Source organism: Micromys minutus (assembly GCF_963924665.1).
Source record: "Micromys minutus genome assembly, chromosome: 4".
NCBI classification, from domain to species: domain Eukaryota; kingdom Metazoa; phylum Chordata; class Mammalia; order Rodentia; family Muridae; genus Micromys; species Micromys minutus.
The window spans coordinates 39,349,926-39,369,204 of NC_137973.1; the positions used below are offsets into that span (position 1 = coordinate 39,349,926).

A 19,279-nucleotide genomic window follows, 5' to 3' on the forward strand; every position below is an offset into this window, starting at 1 on the left:
CTCTTGCTTTAGCTAATCTCCTGTGCCTCACTCCTTGTGAGGAGACACAGGAGCAGGGGAGGGGCAAAGTTGGTTGCTGAGTTCCAGGGCAGTGAGTGATCCTGACTCAAAAATTCAGGTGTACAGATCCCAGAGAATGGTACAAAGTTGTCTTTTGTTCTCTCTCTCTCTCTCTCTCTCTCTCTCTCTCTCTCTCTCTCTCTCTCTCTCTTTCTCTCTCTTTCTTCTTCTTCTTCTTCTTCTTCTTCTTCTTCTTCTTCTTCTTCTTCTTCTTCTTCTTCTTCTTCTTCTTCTTCTTCTTCTTCTTCTACTTCTTCTTCTTCTTCTTCTTCTTCTCTCCCCACTCCCTTCCTCACTTTCTCATTAAGGTAGAGGTTGAAGTCTTAGACAACTATATTTTAAAAAAATCTTGCTAATTAATGGGAAAGCTGAAAGCAAAGATTGGCACAACTTTCTGTTTAGCAGTGGTAAATTAACAATGACCACATAGAATATGATGCAGTCAAGGCTTTGTACACAGTGTCATAACTTGCAAAAAGCCTTATTTCTTAAAATAAAGTATTTATTTGATTTTTTTCAAGTTAAAAATACCACCATGCTAAATTGTATCTGGATTATGAGATTATGAGTGTGACTGTAAAATTATGTGTGCATATAAAGGACTGAGGTGGAACAAAGAAATACTCAATGTGTTAGATGATAGGCCAGGGGGCTTCTTGTTTTAAATTGCCTTTAAAAATGTTGTTTGGGTGTTTATGTAGTAACTAAAGGAAATGCAAGCAAACAGTCTAAACCAACAGTCAGGTCCTGGCCTCCTCAGGAAAGGGTTTTATGTCTTCCCAGAAATCTGTGTAGCCCAGAGAGAAACCCCTGGACCCACTAGGGAAGCTTTTCTTTGTTTTATTAAGTACCTGACATATGCCAGCACTCCACTCTCTGTTGAGCTAGGGCTGGAGCAGGCAGCACGTTAATCACTCACAGCCCTGGAGACGCTCATGGTCAGGTGGCAGAGATTGGCATGTAGGCAAACATTGGCAGGGAGTGTAGGACAGAGTCATGAGCGTGGTAATAAGGCACAGCCCAGCTTCTGGGCAAGCTCACATAAATCTGCTCCCGTGGAACTTGGGAAGGTGAAAATAGGAGTTGATGTTGATCTTAGTCTTGAAGGAAGATAAGAGTTTGTCATGTAGTAAAGGAGATGGTGGTGGGGTAAGTCAATACTTTAAAGAGTTTGTGAAGACAAGGAACCTTATAAGGTACGGGATATTTAGGTAATGGTGAGTGTTTCTATTTGGATGGACTATACTAATTTATTAATCTATTCATCCAGAAATAACTGTGTATTCATTGTGTAGCAGATGTTGAGATGGATGGAAGTTATGAACCTCTGTCTGTCATGCATGCTGAGTATGATAATAGCGGACACGTACTGAATGCCAACTTCATGCAGTAGCTTGCTAATTCTTCCCAACTACAATGCAGGAGAGTGTTCTTATTCTCGTCTATTAATGAAACTGAAGCTTTGGTTCAAAGACTTGTTTGCAGTTGAATTACACTTCAGTTCAGCAGTGGAGACCCCAGTGCCTGTAGTCTGGTCAGAAGGGTGGCAGTGTGAGGTGGTATTGTCTACAGAGAGAAGGGAGCTGAGCAGGGCCTCAGAGGTGGTCAAGGAGACATCAGCCAAGTTCTGGGGTCCAGTATGCATTAGGCATGGGGAAGTGAGCATGCGGGGAAACAATAAAGGGACTTAGGATGCTGTGGATAATGGAGCCAAGCCAGTGGGGCTGGTTGGGGCCAGTTTAGGAAAGCCATGGGTCCTCTGTCAGGGAGCTGAGACTTCATTCTGTAAACAGTGGTGAGCTCACCAGCATTTCTGGTCTGTTTATAACCAGGAGGCTGAGTCACTTGGACAATGACTCAGCCATGCTCAATGTGAACTCTCAGTGATTTGAGATAATGAGAAGCATGGTGCTGATGATCTAAAAATAATGGACAACTGGAAACATCACCACCCTGCTAGGGGACACAGCCTGTTGTGGTGTTCTGCTTAGTTAATTCTAGGTCCTTGACTTCAGCACGTTTTATCTGTTTGCTATGAGTGTACCTGTATATGTGTGTATGTTCATGCATGTGCACTGTGCACATGGATGTGAAGTCCAGTGAAAAACTTTGCTTGCTATTCCTCAGGTACTATCTACCCTATTTTTTTTGGGGGGGGGGGATAAGGTTTTCCATTGGCTTTGAACTTTCCAAGAAGGTCAGACTGTCTAGTGAGCCACAATGATCCACCTGTGTCTACCTTTCTGGCACTGAGATTATGCCAAGTGCATATATAGATAATAAGAAAATCCCATCATTTCTGGGGACTGAATTCAGCCCCTAGAGTTTGTAAGACAGCACTTTGAACCATTGCTGCAAACCCCGAGGGGAGTTCCTGAGTGACATCAGGCCAGTCTACACTGCATGGCGGGGATGGCAGGATGAAAAAGAAGTTAGCTCACAAAATCTCTAAGCTACACTACCAAAAAAGGTAGCTGTGAGCTCTCAGGCCCCCAGGGGCTGGGGTTGCTGGGATGGCTGGAGCTGAGAGAAACTTGGAGGTTTTAGTGAAGCACTGGCTTCAGAGGAAGGGTAGAGGGTGATTAATGTGGCAGGCTGTACGGAGCAGCCAATTGAAAAAGCTATAAAAGCCAGAACAGCTCAGGAAGCATTGACCCTGAAGCCCGAGTGTCTGCAAGAGGGGATCATTTCCTCCACTTTTTATTACAGCCATGCAGGGACGGTCTGTGAATAGAATCCTGGGGAGCTGTCAAGTCTGAATATGGGTGACTGTGAGGAGAGGGGTTTTGATCTTTCCTCTAAGAAAGTTGACATGGGCCCATGAATTTCTTTGAGTTACTTCTAACCTACCACTGTTAGCACCTCCAATAGTTAAGAGAGAGTTGTTGTTTAAATTGGTAAAGGAACCTATAAATAACTGCAAAACCCAGAACCAGCTCTACCACCCTCTGTGCCAGACACAGAGGACCAGCGGCTTGAGGTCAAAACCCAGCTCTGTCACTAACTTGGGCAAAACACGCCATCCAATGCTCTCGATTCCATCCTGTGACACTCGGGAATTGGACTGCACGGTCTCTAACCCCATGCCCTCCGCTGGCTGATGTTTGGGGATGTTTTCTTACTGCTACAGAAATCAAAGATCATTGATGAGAGAGATGGAAAAGGGACGGGCTTGTTCATAACATAGCCAGGTTCAGAGAGCTGCTGGGCACTGAGGGAGGTATGTGGAGGGTTCTTCACTTACTGCAAAGCATTAGAAGGTGTCTTGTCTAGGGGGAAATTTAACTCCAGAATGAAAATGTGGGTGGTTTCTCTGCTTTCTACTACCACCACGAACTGATCGAAGCAATGCTGGTAATGGAATTCTGCCCCTCATCCCCCATGAAGAATCCCAGCTCCGTGTATGAGTCTTTGTTTTAGGTTTTCTTCTAAAACACTACTTTTCTTATTTCTGTGACAAAGTCACTAAGTTGAGTGAGTAGAGTCCATCAGGACAGGGACAACATGAGACAGCAGTTACATTGTGTCCACATAAGGAAGCAGAGAGGTGAATGTTAGTTGCCTGTTGCTTCCTCCTTTTTTTTTTGATTCATTCTGGCACTCCAAACCATGAGATGGTACCCACTCAGGGTGCATCTTCTTTGTCCCCAAATCTCTGGAAATGTCCCCAAAGACAGGCCTAGGGGCTTTGTGTCTTCGGTGATTTGTAATTCTGTGAAGCTGTAGTCAAGACTAACTGTCACAGGTGTCAACTCATTGCCACCTCTTGACCTTGCTGTGTCTCCAGTAAAGGAGAGTGATGACTTGTCAGCATTGTTTCCATAGCGACTAGGACATGACAACAGATGATGTTAGGCAGAGGCAACAACCATGCAGAGATCAGAACATGGGGTGAGATGTGTGGATGTTCCAATAGGCTATGCGATTTAGAGAGTCTTGAACACATGGCCTGAGGTCAGGCTGTGATGCTACTCAAAGGCCCAGCTCAGGTTGGACATGCTGCCTGACAGCAGTCCCTGCCCTTCAGGTCAGGTTCACGCTCTCTCCACCTTCATCCTCCTTGGCTGTTTTGTATCACTGGTGCAGTTTCTTAGAAATGATATCCATTCCCCTCCGGTCATAGTAGCTAACATCCATGGTCTGGATTTTCTCTTCACCCTGTCTTGGTTTCTAGGAGTTCTGGCATCCTCTGGGGCACAAAGCTCTGCATTGGTGTCTTTATTACAAGCTTAGTCCCTTTGGCTCTCAGACACATGTCTGAGGTCATCTGTAGCAGGCTCCCCAACTTACAGAAGAACAGTTCCTGGACATTCTTTTCGGGTGGGATGGGTTGCTCTGAAGCATAGCAGAGGGCCTTCTAGGAAAATGGGGTGAGGTGGAGCAAGAGGGTACAAACTCCAGGCTTTCAGAGTTAGTCACATTCTGTAGGGCTTGGGGTATTCCTTTTCCTCTCTCTCTCTCAGCTCCCCTTTCCTCCTCTACTAAAATTTTCATTTAAAAATATTCTTTTATTAATAAGTCTATGGGTATTTTTCCTGGATGTATGTCTATACACTATTTATGGGTCTAGAGTCCAGAGAGGTTAGAAGAGGGTACTGGATCCCCTGAGACTGAAGTGATATTACTAATGCCTGTGAGCTGCCATGAGGGTGCTACATATTGAACCCTGGTCCTCTAGAAGAGTAGCCATTGCTCTTAAGCCCTGAACCAACTCTCTAGCCCTCTTTAATGTTTAAACTTACATGTATCTCTCTGTCTCTTAATTCCTCCATTACTTCCTCTGTCTCCCTCAGTTCTCCCAAGGTGTGTGTGTGTGTGTGTGTGTGTGTGTGTGTGTGTGTGTGTGTGCACGTACATACACATGCCAAAGATGCACATCACATGGAAGTCAGATGATAGCTTGCAGGAGTTAGTTCTCCCTTTCTACCATGTAGATTCTCAGGGATCAAACTCAGGTTGTGAGAAATGGTTATAACTCATGTCTGTTCTTGATAAATCATCTCTTTGGCTTTCTCCCCTCCCCTCTCTCCTTCTTTCCTTCTTTTGCAATTCCAGAGAGTTCAGTTAGGAGTAACTGAAGAATTGACAATGATGTAGACCAAGCCATAAGGGCCGAGAGCTGGATTTTACACTTTTTCCAGTTTGCTATTCTCTCTTGATCCACATGCCAGACACATATTCCCTCCTGCACACTTAGCCCCTAATTGTTATCCTAAGATGATTTATCTACTCTGACAGGAAGAGAGAAGGAGGGTGGCTTCCACCAGTTTGTCTTTTTCTTTCACTTTTCCCCTCCTGATTGTTAGAACCACACATTCTTTTGAGGGAACACACAGAAAAAGGAAGATTTTAGGCAGAAATAAATACTTCCTGTAAATCTCATTTAGAAATGATCTCTGTCAACTCATGGTTGTAATTTTCTGGAATTACTGTAGGGTTCTGTCTTTAAGGGCTTGCTCTGTTGGGTTTAAGCTTTTACTTGAGCTCTCTATGACTCCAGTCTCCATAAGCCCAGGCAGGTGTTGTACCCATGTGAGGCCCTGACTTTGTCTACTGGAAGCTAGGATAGTTCCCTGTCAGCCTGGCTATTGTGCTGGTGTTTTCTGTCTGTTGTCCCTGGAGTTCTGTTGTTCCACTTTCTGTTGAAATCCTTGTTGTTGGCTCACAGCAAGGATGCATCCCATTTACACACACTTATTAATTTATTCACACAGTTGTTTCAAACACACTTTAATGCTGTTCTTTTCACAGTGAGTGCTGGGTTATTGCCCCACATGCCCCACTACACTCTAATGAATATTGGTCTTTTTATCTTAGGCTCAGGAAGCAACATCCCTGCTCTAGGGTTGGGATTCTTTGTTTCCTTGTGTGGACTACTATTCTCTCACAGTAAAAGTGAGAGGAAGAGTCTCTCTCTCCTAGCCCAGGCGATGAGGGAGTTGGTCTGTCATGTCATTTACCTAATCAGGTCTGACCATCTCATAGTTTGAAGCTCAAGGGAGCCTCTCCAAGATTCACAAGGAGCTCTGATGTTACTTATGGTGACAAAGCCTCTGAGATCTGGCTTTCAGCCATGCATTTTTGTTGTTCCTAGACTGCCATAGGGTAGTAAGTATATCAGTAGAGATGCTGTCCTTCCTGCATGGTCCCTGAGGAGTGACTTGGATTGTTCTTGCTAACTATCCCGGGTATTGGCTTGTTTCTCAGCACAGTTCTCCAGTTTATGGTTGACCTTGTGATTTATGTGATATTTATCAATAGTGTGTGTGTGTGTGTGTGTGTGTATGAGAGAGAGAGAGAGAGAGAGAGAGAGAGAGAGAGAGAGAGAGAGAGAGAGAGAGAGAGAAGGAGTTATTGTTTGAGACAGTCTTGCTGTGTAGTCTAAGTTGTCTTTGAGTTTGCAGTATTCCTCTCCTAGTCTTTGAGTGCTGGGATTACAGGTGTGTGCTGTCAGAGCTGGCTCTCCTTTTCTTAATGCTAGCCAGAACAGCTTAAAGAAAAAAAACCTAATTTATGTGAGTTGATTTTTTTTTGTCTTTCAGATTCAAGCACTGCAGAATAAACCATATATTTTGAATCCAATTGTAATTTTGAACCTCTTCTTCCCTAGGCCATGTAAGTGGAGATCAGGAGAGGAATGGAGAGACAAACACAATTGTAACATTATCTCCTAGTCCCCCCCTTGGCTATGGTAGCAGAGAACTCAAGACCATCCTTCCAAGAACCTCCACAGCAACATTTCTATGCCTTTAACTGCTTAGCAGTTAGCCCTAACGCTCCACCTTTGCCCACTCCAGAAGCGTCTGGGGATCTGCTCTTGCAGGTGTTTTCTTCTTGTATGACTCATCGGTCCATGAGCTGGCTGGCTTGTTCGCATTGAATCCACTGACTAACTGCTAAGGCAGTCTCCTCTTCGGTAAGTCTCAGCAATTGTTGCTATTATACTCAACTATGATCTGGCTTCAGAATAGACCATGTGCTGTGGTGACCTCACTTTTCTAGTGCCTGACTGCCTAAGCATTTTTTATGACATTCCAGGCCTGCCATCACCATGGAAATGACTCACAAGCCCCATGATTTTATTACAGGTCACATTCAATATGATGTGACTAAGTGTAAGGAAGGAGGGGACTGGGAGGTGGTGGGGATCTGAGCTACGCTTGTCTCCTGTGCAGTAGCAAGGGACAAGTAAGTAGATCCATCCCAAATGCGGGGGTGGAGCTAGTGTAAGGGTGAACATTGCTGTCCATTCTCAGTATTTGATGAACTTGGAGTTCAGCAGAGAACCACAGAAAAGCAGGAGGTACTAGGACCCCGCCTTCCCCAGCTGGAAGCTGGTGCCTGCCTGGGTACTTTCACTTTATTGTAGGGTGGAGAAGTTCCAAGCAGTCAGCTTGTCTGAGACCATATAACAGAAAAAGAGGGAATCTTGAGCCTCAGGATATAAACTGGACAAGGCTATGTGTTCTAAACCAACAGAATGGGGGAATCTGGGGAGGGGTAATACTATGCTACGAAGATTGTATTTTCCAGAAGTATGCAGACAAAGAGGAGTTCAGGGAGCAGATAATGCAATCAGGCATAAAAAACAAAACAAACAAAAAGAAAAAGCCATTGCTTATGCCAAATGAGCCCGTCAGCATTTTTCCCCCACTGGATCTAACTAAGCCATCGCCCAACTTTGCAAAGTTCACTACTCTGAGCCTCTGGCATGCTTATCATGAAGTGAGGACCATTATGTCTAACAACAAACCTTCCCTAACAACTCACAATACAGGGGATATAGTGTTGACAATGTCCTGAAAAATCTGCCTTTTGCTACAGCGTGATATGCCAAGCTAGCAGGTCTTACACGGCCTCTAGGAGCACAGGAGCTGGCAGCGAACGGAAATCTCAGTAGCAGGCAGAGAAGCTGTGTTTTATATACTCAGCTGCAATTCAGGACCGATGTGTAGAAATGGATTGTGAGGGTTGGGGTGGGTGGTGTTGCACAGAACTAGAGCACAGTGGTAGGAATGTATTTTTCTTTAATTGCATCTGTATTTTAGGCATTTCAAGTCTAAATATTACATGATTTCAAAAGTTTGGGGCCGGGGGTGCAGTTGAATAGGAGCAATTATTCATGTTCCGTGACACAGTCAGATAACTTGGTTGATAACAATTAATTGTATGTTTTGAAGTAGCTAAGCAAAGAATTTGAATGTTCCCAACACAAAGACATGATAAGTGTTTGCGATGGCGGATATGCCAATTACCCCAGGCGATCATTACACACTGGATTCCTGCACTGACATTCCACACTGAACCTTAGAAGCAAGCACCACTGTTACATGCCGATTATATTCCTTTCAAGTTTGGGAATGACGGGATTTTAAACCCCTGTCTTGGGCAGTCATGAGTCACATTGCTATATTAAAGGTGCTGAGCCTTGTAATTATAAACAAATGCAATACACTCTACACAGGTAAGCAAGACTTTTCAGATAGAAGACATTTTCTCATCTTGTATGAGCATTTGAAATGGCTGCCAGCTGATCCATAAGATGGCTTTTAAAATGATTCTTGTATAATTATAAGAACTCTATAATGCATGTAAGTGGCTCTCAAATACTAGCAAATGAATACTTTATGAAATAGGTTATGCCAGGCAATTCCTTCACATCACTCCCCGTCCCATCTGGTTCTTATCATTCTCCTCTCCAGAGGTCACTCTGGTTCAAATTTTGTCATTTCTTTAGTTATCTTCAAACAATGTATGGATTAGTTTAAGCCCTCTAAATTGTCATATCAATTTGGAATCACTCTTTTTTTTTTTTTTTTTTTTTTTTTTGTAGTCTTGTGAATTGTTTTTCCCCCTACCAAGCATGATATGGGTGAAATTCATCTGTGTTGACAAATTTTATAGTTGCCTCTCTTGCATAGTTGTTTAATATTCTATTGTATGACTCTTATCACAAGATATGTATCAACTTTCCTATCAAGCATGCAGGGGTCTTCTCTCTTTTAAAATTACAATACTTCTGTGAGCATTCTTGTACTTTTCTTCCTCATGTTTGGGCAAGGTTTTCTGGTTTGTTTATCAGTGTAGGGGTTTCTGCATCACAGGGTTGCTGTAGGATAACCACCTGACTAAAAACTCCCACTACTGTTCATAGACTAAGAAATACTTTGAATTTTCAGAGTCCCCCTGTCCCCAACCTCCTAGATGTGAACTTATATCTCATTATGGTTTGAATTTGTGTCTCACTGATTTACTATTCCCACCACTCATCTTTTAGGGTCTTTTGTAGGCATTGCTCATGATGTAGAGTTATAACTAAAAGATACAAAATGCAATCACTACATTAACTATGTAGCCAAAAAGGGGAAAAAATCATTGGGTAAGTCATGGTTCTTTGTGGGAGGCCACTCTAAGAGGAAGTTTGGAGAAGATGGTTGTAGAGAAACCAATGTGTACTTTGCTTGGTACCGGAAGGTTGCAGGAGCAGACTGGGGGCAAGGTCAGGATAACCATCAGGAAACACAGCGGGACTCTGTCCATAGGGTTTGTCAATTTACAGAGGCCACACTACTGGGGGACACTCAGGAGAACTGAAGTGCTGGTGTCCTCAATTTCCAAGTTTGTTTCTTTCTTTTATACCCAGAAATCTTTGCATCTCCATTGCATTTAAAAAAAAATAGATTATCATTGTGACTAAGTTCCAGCCGCTTAAATGAGCTATTAAAGACATCCTGACCTGTGCCGAGGCTGAAGCATTAAACACAGACTCTCAGGCAATGTGCCTGCACACAGGAGTCCCACCTTACCATTCTCTTTGTGAGTAACTTCCATATCTACGTCTTGGATTTCTCATAATATAAATGAGCGGGAAGATGCCATGCATTTCCTCTGGAGATATAGTCCTCCTACACGACACTTTAATGGTTTTGCAGTTATGAATAGTTAGGAATCTGGAAGCCATAGGTAGAGTGGGGCATACCCTGAGGAGGACAACGATCTCTTTAAGGAAAACTGCTTGAAGTGATGTCATTAGGACTGGGACATCACTTTGCACAAGGAAAAAGTCTGGGTTAGCATGGAGAACTCTGGAGATTTCTAGAAGTTAGCTCCTAATAGTCTTCCAAATCTACCAGAATGTCTCCAGCCTTTAGTAAGCACCACATTCTCAATTGTCCTCAGGTGGGATGGAGAAATAACCACACAACTGTACAGATTTATAGCATCCATTTCCTGCCCATGGTAATTGCACATGTAAGTTCAAATGGCCCAACCATAGCCATCTACACTTAGATCCTATATTCCAGCACCTTTTCTATCAGCAAGCCTAATACCAAATCAGGTTCAAGTCAGAACAACAGAACAGGATTCTCGGGGAATAAAAGAGAATTCAATAAAGAGAATGAGTTAAAATATTTTGGAAGGAGCAAAATGGGAAAGGAAAAGAATCTCAGGAGTAGAGAGGAAGAAGAGGGTGATTTCTAAAGATTAAAAACCACTTATCTCCTATTCTGAGACCCATCAGTGGCACCTGCTACTGAGCTGTTGATGAAATTATCTATGTCTGCTCTGGACTCATCAAAGAAATGCTGTCCTGTCCAAGTCTGAAATCACAAGGAGAGGATACCTTGGGCCAGGCTTCAGGATTGTGTAATATTCCTGGCTCTGCCGTCACTATGACAACCTGCAGTGACCACACTGATGGAGCCAAATAGTGATCTGCTCTCTGTCCACGTCTGTTTTCCAAACACTAACTCCACACTAACTAATGACTATTTGTGGATCTGAAAGAAAGGCAGGAGTCTACCAGGGAATCAGAAGAGGACCAGTGGGAGGGATGTGGGAATGAGAGTGGACAGAGAAAATGAACGTGAATAGAGTGTCCTGCACCCATGGAATAAATGTCACAGTGTAGCCCACTATTCTGTACAGTTAGCATGAACAACAGCAACAACAACAAAACCACAGACAAAAAAATCCAGCTGGCAAATGAAGGAAAGAAATGCATTTTGAGACTTCAAGCCCCAGTAGAGCACAGCATCAAAAGAAGGCGTGGGCAGAAGACGATGATAGACTAGCTGGCATGAACGGAAACAAGGAAGGTTGGCTAGGACTGCTCGTTTTTATGGGGAATTTGTTAGTGCCTTTACAAGATTTTATTGCTGAGAATTTCTAAGATGTACAAAGTAGGATAACTTAGTCACTACCCATACTTCTACCAGCCAGGGATTGCCAGTTTATAACAACCAAGCATGCTTTACTTAGATACTTCTCACTGATCCCTCTTGATTTCTTACGAAGCTCCGAACATCTTACTAATATGATGATAATTCCTCAATATCCAGTGAGTATTTGGATATATATCTTTTAATGTCTTCTCACCATTTCACCAGTTTTCAGGTGGAGTCTGTGCAATGCTTCTAGCTGGGATCACTGCATTTCCTCATTACTTACTTCCTCTTCTCCATCCCTCTCCTCGCTCAGATTGACATGCCTAACAAAAGCCGAGCTGCTTGTCCTCCATAGGGGTTATCACCATCTGCTTTTCAGTCGCATTCTATTTATTTGGTGCCCGTGTGTTTGTGTATGTTCAGGTGTGCTACACATGATGCACGTGTGGGAGGTGAGGGAACAATGTGTAGAGCTTGCTCTCTGGTTTAACTGTCTTGATTTAGGGGACCAAACTCAAGTGGTTAGACTTGGCAGCAAGCTCCTTTACCTACTGTACCGTCTCACCAGTCCAATAGTCTGGGTTTTTATAACTTCATTCCCATGATATAATATTTTTCTTCCCCGTGTTCCCAGAAATATGGTAGATGGTAACCTACTAGATGGGTAGAGAAGCATAGTCCGAGTAAGGTTTGATAATTTTTGGCAAGATCATCACAAACCTTAAAATTTACTTGGAGATTAAAAAAATTTAAAACTCTTAGTAAAAATGTAAAAAATTCAAATTATCAAAAAAAAAATTGCTACACATTGACAGTGTTTTCTAGGTACATTTCAAGTGCTAAGGTAGTGAGATGTTCCATGTTTTAAAAATTCCAAAGCTACCAAAGGGATATGGGGTATTGGCTAGGAATATTCACTTTCATTCTGAAATTGTTAGTTTCTTTTAAAGACATTGCTGAGAGGTCCAAGTCTATGCATTAGCCAGAGTCAGTGTAGTTAAGCAACAGATGTCTGTTGCACTATTAAGTCAGTTTTGCATTCCCTGAAATAAGCACAACTGGGTCATGACTGCAAAAACCAAACAACAAACAAACAAACAAAAGAACCCTCAAACCCACAAAACAATAAACCCACCAACAAAATCCAAAACCAAATAGGGTGATGGACGACTGTACAAAGGATTATAAGAGCTGAAAAAAAAAAGTCTCACGTTGCAGCCCAGGCTACTCTGGAGCTGTGCATCTCAGGCTGATATGGAAATCAAGGTCCTATAGCTTCAGGCTCCCAAGTTCTGGGATCAGAGACATATGCCACTAAGCACAGCTTTATGCAATGCATTTTAATCCATGTAAATATTATCATTTTATGTGACATTTAAAGTATTTTGTGAAGATGTTAAAACTGTGTTACTGTCTGCCTCAAATATATAGAGAAGAAAAAAAAATAGCATAGTGATGCTTACCCAGCATGCTAATGTAAAACCGCAGACAGCGGGAACCAAAGTGCTTTATACATGCACCCACAAAGTAACTACAGCAGCTGAGGGTTAAAATGTATTTTATTTTCACTCTTCATGCCTGATAGTTTCTGTTACTGTCTTGAAGTTTACTATTCTTTTTCTTGTTTTATGTCTGACATGATCTCAATTTTGTTTAGCCTATTTTCATCTCGCACGCTCCAATTTTAGTTTTGAGTTGTGAGCATCTATATGCATTAAAAGTTCAAAATGAGAATATACGCTAAAGCTCTGGGAATGTCTTGAGCAATCATATGGCTCCTGAGCCCTGAGGCTTGTTTAATTTCATTTGTTTGTTTAAATGAAACCTATTTGAAATTTTCATACAGGTACTGTCTTAGTTAGAGTTTTATTGCAGTGAACAGACACCGTGACCAATGCAAGTCTTATAAAAGACTACATTTAATTGGGGCTGGCTTACAGGTTTGGTTCAGTACAGTTTCGTCAAGCTAGGGACATGGCAGCATCCAGGCAGGCATGGTGCAGAAGGAGCTGAGAGTTCTACATCCTCATCTGAAGGCTACTAGTGGAAGTCTGACTTCCAAGTAGCTAGGGTGAGGAAGGGTCTTAAGCCCATGCCCATAGTGACACATCTACTCCAACAAGGCCATACCTCTTAAAAGGGCTACTCCCTGGTCCAAGCATATTCAAACCATCACAGGTACAGAACTAATTCTGATTATTAGCTACTCTACGCTCTCTATATTTCTTCCACTCCATCAAACTTTCTTCTTTTTTTTTTTTCATGGTTTTTGTTTCTTTTGTTTTCTGACCACAGTGAATTTAGCCAGGGCCATCTGTGTAGCCATCAATTTGGAACCTACCCATTGGAGCCTTTTGGGTCCACAGTAGCTACACAACTGGAGATAAAGACTCCCCTTTTCTTAGAATCCATCAGTAGCGGTCTCCATTTGCTGTGGCAGAACAACATGACCAAAAGCAACATGGAGAGGAAAGGGTTTACTTTACTTTATAGCTTATAGTTCACCATGAAGGGAAGTCAGGGCAGGAACTCAAGGCTGAACGTTAGGGGCAGGAATTGAAGCAGAGACCATAGAGGAACGATGCTTACTGGCTTGCGCCTCTTGGCTTGCTCACCCTGATTTCTTATACAATCAATCCAAGATACCCCTACCTGCATAGGGATGACACTGCCTACACTGGGTTAGGCACTGTCACATCAATAATTAATCAAAAAATGCCCTACAGACGTGCCTGTAGGCCAACCTGATGGTCCCTCTTCCCAGATGCCTCTAGTTTGCATTAAGTAGTCAAAGAAAGAATTAGCACAGTAGCTAACAGTTCAGCAGGGACGAGTAGGGCCCCATGGCCACTTCTCATCCATGACTGACTAATCCTTGACAGGGCTAATCTTGTTCAGACCCAGTGCAGGTAATTGCAGCTTCTGTAAATTCATGACTGCAATGATCGTATCACACCCAGAAGATGTCATTTCATAGCAATTCTCCCCACATACCAGCTCCATATTTTATGGCCCCTTTTCTGCCATATCCATTGAGTCTTAGATGTGTTGTAAATATCTTGTTTTGGACCAAACACTAAAGTGCCACTCATTCTCAGCAACTTGAGCAATTGTGAGTCTCTGCATTCACCACTGGTCACTGTGAAGAGACTTCTCTGATTAAAGCTGAAGTAGCTTTCGTCTATGGGTATAAAACAGCTATTTAGAAGACAGCTTGATGTTGTACCACTAAGTTTAACGGAAGGACAACAGTAAGAGGCTCTTCCCCAGGGCTCATGTCCTCCTTTGGGTTGTGTTTTTTTTTTTTTTTTTTTTTTTTTTTTTTTTTTTAACTGGGTTTACATTACCAGCCAGATTGCATTTTTAGAGTGTAGCAAATACAAGCAGAGAACAGTTGGTTATTCTCATAATAGCTGAGATACAATTGCACAGGTGGGCACATCTTCCCTGGCAGGTTGGTATTGTAGTTTGTAGGGTTCACAATTGAGTAAGGCTGTTGATGCTTTTTATACCTCTAGAAGCTTGCATAGCACCTCATGGTACTACAGAAGCTAGTCAGAACGGAGGATATTTCCAGCTTAGTTCCAGCTTGAATTCTCCCAGATACATGGTGACTTCAGCAGTAGGGTGTTATTATCTATCTGGTGGCTCTCTTAGTCACCATGACCAGAGCAATTCTTAGAAGAGAAAGCATTCAGTTGGGGGCTCCCTCACAGCTTCAGAAGTTTAGTCTTTCATCAAGGTAGGGAACATGGTGACATACAAGCAGACACTGAGGAAGTAACTGAGAGCTACATTCTGATCTGAGGCAGAGAGAAAAGAGAGGGAGGAGAGAGGAGGAGAGAAGAGAAAGGGAGGGAGGGAGGAACGGAGGGAAGGGGATGGGGAGGGACGAGAGAGAGAGAGAGAGAGAGAGAGAGAGAGAGAGAGAGAGAGAGAGAGAGAGAGAGAGAGAAGGGAGAAGGTATTGGACCTGGTATGATCTTTGGAAACCTCAAGCCTGTCCCCCAGTGACCCACCTCCTCTAACAAGGTTATATGTTCTACTATAATAAGGCCAAACCTCCCAATCCTTCTAATTTTTCAAACAGTCCTATTCCCTTGTGACTATGAGCCTACAGGAGACATTCTTATTCAGACCACCACATTGGGAAACCAAAGGGAGTAATACAATCTTGTATTATTTTTGGCCTTCCTGACCAATAGTTCCTAAAAAGGTATCCCATGCCTGGCACCAAAAAGTTTGTGTAGTAACCCATTGATATTTGTTACAGTTTTTGCATCTAACTCAGCTGAAATTTTAAAAATATCTTTCATCTGTACTAAAATGTATAAGCATATTAAACAGTTATTACTGCTTTAATGTTTGTATTTGCTAATATCATTTTAATTAGTTTTGGTATTTTATTTACTTAATTCTAGAGAGGGTTTTTCTGTGTAGCCTAGGGTGGGCTTGAACTCAGGATTTCTCTTCCTGACTCTTGCAAGCATTAACAAATGTGCTGGGGCACATGGCTGGGTTTATTAAAGTCATTTCTCCTCAGTATATTTATTGTCTTGCATCTTTTCATGCCTCATGACATTTGACTGCTGGAGGACCTACTTTTCCCATGCAGGTCCTACCTCTGAAAGTTTTTATCACCTCCTAATAGTGTCATTAAATTATGAGTCCCTTGATGAATTAATCTACTGATAAAGGTTCATTGGATCATGGATGAGCCACTCTGCAGCCAAGCTTTCAGAGCATGAGCCTTATGGAGGGGTACTCCTTATTCACACTGGGACACTGGGGGTAGAGTGATGCTCAGTATAGGGCTAATTACTCTTCACTATTGAGGCAAGATTTTGACTGTGAATCTTGGCAATTTCCTGTGACCAATGCAACAGTCACTATTCTGAGCTAGGTACGATGGCTGGTCACTGCCACCTGACCCTCCCTCATTGTCCTCTCTGTGGGTTGTTTCACTGGCATGTCAGAATCCATGTTCTCTGAGTCCTGTAGAGAGAACTTAGATTTGGGAGTTAGTTCTCTGGGCAGCTAATACCCAGTTTTTGTATGTTAATTGTATCCTGCTGCTTTGCTGGAACACAAAATTTTTCATCAGGCCTGAAGTTTTCTAGTAAAGTCTTTAGAGTGTACTAAGTACAAGATCCCCTCCTTTGCAAATGGAGACATTTTGACTTATTTTCCTTCCTTTCGTGTTTCTTTTTCCTCTCTTGTCTCTTTGCTCTAGCTAGGAATCAGCACCGTCTTGAATAACAGCTAAAGATTGGACCCTCTTGTGTTATTCCTAATCTTAAAGGGAATGCTTTGGATATATTCCTTCTATTCCTAATTATATCATAGATCACTAAGACTTAACATATATCCACAGAATAGTTTAACCAACAGATAAATAATATACACTTTTTTTCAATAACTCATGGGAAAGTCTGTAAAATAGATGACATTTTGGCCACCATGTGAGCCTTAATGAATATAAAAAAGCCCAGATAATTTTCTGTATCTTATCACATTACAGTGGTTAAAATCAGAAAGCAGCAAGAGAAACTTCATATATATTTGAAGACTCAAAAATATACACTCAAATAAAGAATCTGCCATTGGGGAAATGAGGGAGGAAAAAAAGTTTCTAGAATCAAATAAAAATAAAACATGACTTTATTAGAACCGTGGGGATACAGCAAAGGAAGTCTGAAGACGAAAGTTTGTAGCTATAAGTGCTTACATTTAGAGAGAGATACAGAGAGACAGAGGGAGGCAGAAGCTCAGAAAGAGTGAGAGAGCGAGAGAACAAGAGTAAGAGAGAGAACAAATTGCCTCATCTTGAACCTTAAGGTCTTAGAAAACCAAGAGCAAGCCAACCACTAAACAGCACCTAGGACGACACAGTAGAAACAATAGCAGAAATTAATGAAATATTTTGAAATAAAAGAAAAATACAGGAGCCAATTGAAGATTTTAGTTCTTTGAAAAGTTAAAGAAGATTCTCAAGTCATTAGCCAATCTAACCCCAAGAATGAGAGCAAAGAGTCATATTGATAAAGTTAAAGATGGAAAAGAAAATGTTATAAAGATTCAAATGAAATCCAGAGGATCTTTGGTGATTATTTTTAAATACTTATGTTCTCTAAACCTAGAAGAAATGAATAAATTTTTAGATGCACACTATCAACCAAAATGAATCAGGAGGATGCAAGCTTAAATCCATAACAAGCAAGAAAATTGAAGCTAGGGCATTTCTTTCCCTTCTAGTTTTTGGAATTGTTTGAGAAGCATTGATGTTAGCTCTTCCTTAAATATTAGATAGAACTGGGCAGTGATGTGTGAATCCTAGACATGACCTGTGAAAGATGGTAACTGTTTTTCATGTCTAAAACCAAGGCAGGCAAAGTTCAATCTGTGTTTCTTTGTGGTGGTGCTTTTCCTTCATTTGGTAGGTTCTTTCCCTCTCTTTCCCTCCCTCTCTCCTTCCTTCCCTCCCTCTCTCCCTCCCCATTTCCCTCTCCTTCCCTCCTCCTCCATTTCTTTCTTTCTTTCTTTCTTTCCTTTCTTTCTTTCTTTCTTTCCTTCCTTCCTTCCTTCCTTCTTTCTTCCTTCCTTCCTTTCTTTCTCTCTCTCCCTCCATCCCTCTCTCTTTCCCTCCCTCCTCCCTCCTTCCTTCCTTCCTTCCTTCCTTCCTTCCTTTCTTTCTTTCTTTCTTTCTTTCTTTCTTTCTTTCTTTCTTTCTTTCTTTCTTTCTTATTCATTTATTAATTTTTGTGGAGCTATGTAAGGGCTTCCTGCCAATCCTGGTCTCAGTCTCACTGATTTGTCACATAACATGGGGCTTCTTTCCTGGCAAAGCCCCTTTAGAGGGATACCCTAGGTTGTCAGAAAAGAGCAGGAGTCCCCAGGGTCTCTGAATACTCAGGACTCAAATATCAGGGGTTGGCACTTCATGTCATATTTGGTTTATGGTGATTTTCTTTGCTGTCACACCTCCTCTACCATGCTCTGTGAATTCAGAAACATACTAGAAATGTTTCCCACAGCCCTTGTGTTCTTTGTACTTCAATGGTTTTTCAAAGTATCTACTCTGAAATACTGTCAGGAATGAAAATCAAAGACTTCATTTCATTTCCTGCACAACAGCCAACATCTTCCAAGGTATTTTTCTGTTAGCAAATGTCAGGTGACAGTTCTCTTTAGAGAGAGCTTTCTCTCAGAGTCTGGAAGACTTGTGAGTTCTCTGGGGGTTTTAAAGTGCAGATGAGATGAATTTTTATTGGTGATTTTGGGGTGAAATTTATGAGTCTTGGACAGAAGAATAGAGAGAAAAGAAGTGTGGACATTTGTTAAAACACACAGTTCCCAGTTGTTGTTGGTTATTCTGATGTTACAGTAGATGTGCACTTACAGAGTTATGTGTTGTATATGTGGCACATGTCACATTGGTATCTACATGAATTTTCTAATTTATTTTCTATGGTACTTTCACTATTCTGGGTATTGATAGCTTTAATTTAAAGATGGTCAAAGTGAGGTTGCAAGATAATAAATTTTCTAAGGTCTCTTGCTAAGCAATGGAACCAGAGTTAAAGTAACAGTCTGTTGACTTCGAAACTGAGGTGCTTTCTCGTATGCCATACTGCTTGGCTGTGTCTGAGCACCTCAGAGAGGAATCAGCTGCCCCTCCATCTTTCAGCAGCAGTGGAGCACTCTTCCCTGCCCATGTTTACAGCTCCTGCCCATTCTTCAGCTTCCACTATCCAGATTTTCAATTGCCTTTTGAAAGGAAGAATTATATACAACCCCAATCAGTTTTAACTGAAAAAAAAAAAAGAGCTTCCAAGTACATGCCACCGGGGGATCACATAACGCCACCACTTTGATTTTTATTGCAAATGCTTAGGAATAAACATGGTAGTAAATATGCTATCTTGTTTAGCAGTTTAAATATTCTCTTCAAGCTCATTAGGCCCTGTCACTTCCTCATGCATGCTGTTCCATGTGTGGGAGGGACTCTCCCACCCCCAAGCCTGTTCTGTTGAAGGCAATATTGCTGGAAT

The 19,279-nt window shown here is 41.9% G+C and overlaps 1 long non-coding RNA gene across 1 annotated transcript in view; it reads left to right on the forward strand.

Annotated features, from left to right (window-relative positions):
* Nucleotides 1–1,086: 1,086 nt before the first annotated feature.
* LOC308420454 overlaps nucleotides 1,087–19,279 on the forward strand; it is a 50,232-nt gene continuing 32,039 nt past the window's right edge. The window contains exons 1-2 of the long non-coding RNA XR_013975030.1: nucleotides 1,087–1,256; nucleotides 6,671–6,976. This is a non-coding gene — a long non-coding RNA (uncharacterized lncRNA). The remainder of the gene's footprint in view (nucleotides 1,257–6,670; nucleotides 6,977–19,279) is intronic.